Genomic DNA, 3,864 nt, shown 5'->3' on the forward strand with positions numbered 1-3,864 from the left:
TATCAAAAGATGGCCTAGTTGGCCATCACTGGAAAGAGAGGCCCATTGGACACACAAACTTTATATGCCCCAGTACAGGGGAATGCCAGGGCCAAAAAAACGGGAATGGATGGGTAGGAAAGTGGGGGAGAGGGTATGAAGGACTTTTGTGATAGCATTGGAAATGTAATTGAGGAAAATGCGTAATAAAAAAATATTAAAAATTAAAAAAAAGAAAATATCCATTCAAAAGGACAAGCATGGTATGTACTCATTTATAAATGGATATTAGCCCAAAAGCTAGAATACCCATGATAAACTCACAGATCATGTGAATCTTAGCAGGAAGGAAGGCCAAAGTGTCAATGCTTCAATCCTACTTAGAAGGGGGAACAAAATTATCGTAGAAGGCTGAGGGGGGGGGAGGGTTTGGGTGGGAGAGGAGAGGAGGAGGGAAAGGGGGGTTAGGTTCAGGTATGAGAAGAGACAGGAGAGATGTCCAGAGGGCCAGGAGAATGGGGAGGGGGGAATGGGAGCGGGAAACACTAGAAAGTCCCAGACACCAGGGATGAGAGAGGCTCCCAGGACCCAATAGAGATGACATTAGCTGAAATACCCAACAGAGAAGACATAGAACCTGAAGGGGTTGAACTGACCAACCCCAGTAAATAAGCATTGCCTCCACTTGAGGGAAGGGCCACTCAGACATCTCAAAAGTTTTACCCCACAATTGTTCCTTTCTAAAGGAAATGCAAAGGGACAAAAAATGGAGCAAAGACTGAAGGAAAGGCTATCCAGAGACTGTCCCACCAGCAATCCATCCCATCTGCAGACACCAAACCCTGATACTACTGCTGATGCCAAGAACTGCTTTTAGACAGGATCCCAATAGAGCTGACCTCTGAAAAGCTCAGCCAGAACCTGACTAATACAAGATGCAGTCACAGCCAACCACTGGACTAAGCCCGGGCACCATAATGGAAGAGATAGGGAATGACTGAAGGAGCTGAAGGGGATTGCAATCCCATAGGAAGAACAACAATATCAACTCCCTGCACCCCTCAGAGCTCCCAGGGACTAAACCACCAACTGTACATGGATGGGTCTGTGGTTCCTGCTGCATATATTACAGAGGATTGCATAATCTGGCATCAATGGGAGAGGAGGCCCTTGGTCCTGTGGAGGCGCGTTGCCCCAATGAAGGGGGATGCTAGAGGACTGATGTGAGAGTGGGTATGTGGGTAGGGGAGTACCCGCTTAAGAGACAAAGGGAAGGGAGGATGGAAGGGAGTTTGCAGAGGGGAGACAGGGAACGGGGACACTATTTGAGATGTAAATAAATAAAATTATCAACAAAAATTGATAGTGTTGTCTAAAAATAAAACAATTTAAAGCATAAAAAACATTATTTTTGTCTAGTCTCTTCATTCTTGTAACTTATCTTCAACTTCTGAAACTCTGCCTTTCATGTCTTGTATTCTATTGATGAGGCTTACTTCTGAGAATTTTGTTTTGTTTTGTTTCACTTTCTAAACTTTTGTTTCCTGATTTATTTCAGTTTGGCTTTCCTTAGTGTAGTATCTATCTATCTATCTATCTATCTATCTATCTATCTATCTATCTATCTATCTATGTATTTGGACAAATTGCCATTATATTCACTCCACTGTTTGTGTTTTCATATTTCTTGTCATATCCTATTTAAGGTCTTTCAACATATTCATAATTGCTGTTTGAAGTCCCTTTTATGCTTCAGCAGCTACATTACATGTCTTCAGGTCCTAGAGTTGGGTTACTGGGTTCTGATAAAGGCACACTGTCTTGACATTTAGTATTTGTGTTTTTGTGCTGGTGTCTAGGTGTCTGGAATGGGATGACTAAAGTGATCCCAGTGGTTGCAGTTTTGTCTGAGTTGGGTGAGTCTTCTGTTCCTTGACTTCTGTGCACTCTGGATATTAGGTAAGTGTGTTGGCAGAGTGCTTATGCCAGCCACTGGATGGCAGAGAGGGATAGAAGTGGGTGAAGAGGAAAAGGCAGAATGGGAGAAACTTCTGAGCTAAGTGGATCCTCTTCACACCTAGGATTACAGGGAATTGTAGGTATGGTAGAAAGAGAGGGATCCTGCAAGTACTGAAAACCAATGAATTATCTGGAAAGACAGAGATGAAAATATTAGGGGACCCTGGGTCTGAATCAAGATTTGGCATCTCCAGTAAATGCAGCTGAAGTGGAAGGAGTGGGGCTCATAAGTGGGTTGTTCCTGTGTTTGGGTAAGAATGGAAAGATCAAATGGTGGACAGAAAGAATAGTGTGATTTACTCACTGGAGTCCCTGTCAGGCATGGCCACTGAAGGTCTGGGTAGAAAGCATTTCTGAGAACTAGGAGTTGACAGAAACGAATGGGGATGTGTTAAATGAGAAGGAGGGGGATGAGAGGGTTTATAGAAGGACCAGCTGGGTCCACTCTGAGGTTTGGCAGAGATCCCCAAGATTGGATGTGTAATTAGAGGACAGGCCCCTTCACCCTGGCTGATACAGAGCTGGGGATAAGAATGGAGAGTCTGTAATGGGGGACAGGAATAGGAGTGAGAATCACCTATCTCAGTCCCAGCCTGGTGTGGCTCCCAAGGGTTCCAGGTAGAGGGCATTTATAGGTGTCTGTGGCTGACACAGGGCTGGGAAGAAGCTGGATGAACAGTGGGAGAACCTTCTAGTAGTTTTTTCAGCTCCTCTCTACGTCTTTAATTCTCTCAAAACATTGTCCCCGTCCAAAAGCATTTAAAACAATGATAATGATTTTGTGACACCCAACAGGAGGAACAACATATGAAATAAAAAGGGAAGCACAGTGCTAAAAGGTATGTGTGTGTGTGTGTGTTTGTGTGTGTGTCTGTGTGTGTGTGTGACAAATATGAATGAATATAGACCATAAAACTAAAGTAAAAATACTTACAAAGCTTCTAAATTTGAAGTAAAAATAAGACTTTTCCTAAACCTTGGGTGCCATTTCCAAGTACATTGTGTTTATGTATGCAGTGGAACTGAAGACATGAAACATTTCAAAACCTTTGTTTTGGGAAGTAAGAGTGAAAATAATGGAAAAGTGAGTCCATTGTGGGCACATGGCTGGCACCTTTTTTTTTTTTTCCGTAACATTTGGATGAGTGTGCCAAACCCCAGAGCACCTGAGGTGCTCAGAACAGAACAGTCTGGGATCTTGGACTACTGCCTGCTCCAGCTCACAGTGTGACTCAACCCTGTCTGCCAAGGTCAGGATACAATGAGTAGGAAGTCCCTTTCCCACCCAGACTTTGTCATCACAGCCTCACATGCAGGAAGTGATGGCCCCTGATGTTGGAGAAACCTGAGATCCTTTTCTGGAGAACTTTAGCCAGTGAACACCTGCCCCTGCACCCTCCCCTGCTGTATTTTCAAAACTGACTTGAGTGAGAAGTGAGCTCCAGCTGGGAAAGCATCTGAGTTTCCTGCCACAGCAAGCAGGAGCAGTGCCCTCCCCATCTGCCCTTGGGACCAGGCTCCTCTCCACCTTCACTTTCCACTCCACAAATAGTTGCAAGGCTACCTTGGCCAAAGCCCTGAGGCAGGCCTCCCATGGGGCCATGGCTGCCTTGGGTTGCATCATACAGTCAAAGCTATCTAGACTTAAGACAGGGTTACCTGAAGCAAACAGACACCTCTGCACTCCTCAGGACCAAGGCATCCCTGAAGCCCAAATGGTGTGGTGAGGAAATGACCTAGCTGCCTCTCCTTTGTAGGGTTCAGATGCATCTCCAGGCAGGAGTTGCCAACCCTATGTCAAAGTCCTGGGGACTCCAATGGAAAAGATCCTTAGTTTCAAAAACCCTCAGTGTGTATTGCTGCTTA

Source organism: Mus caroli, chromosome 7 (assembly GCF_900094665.2).
Source record: "Mus caroli chromosome 7, CAROLI_EIJ_v1.1, whole genome shotgun sequence".
Taxonomy (NCBI): domain Eukaryota; kingdom Metazoa; phylum Chordata; class Mammalia; order Rodentia; family Muridae; genus Mus; species Mus caroli.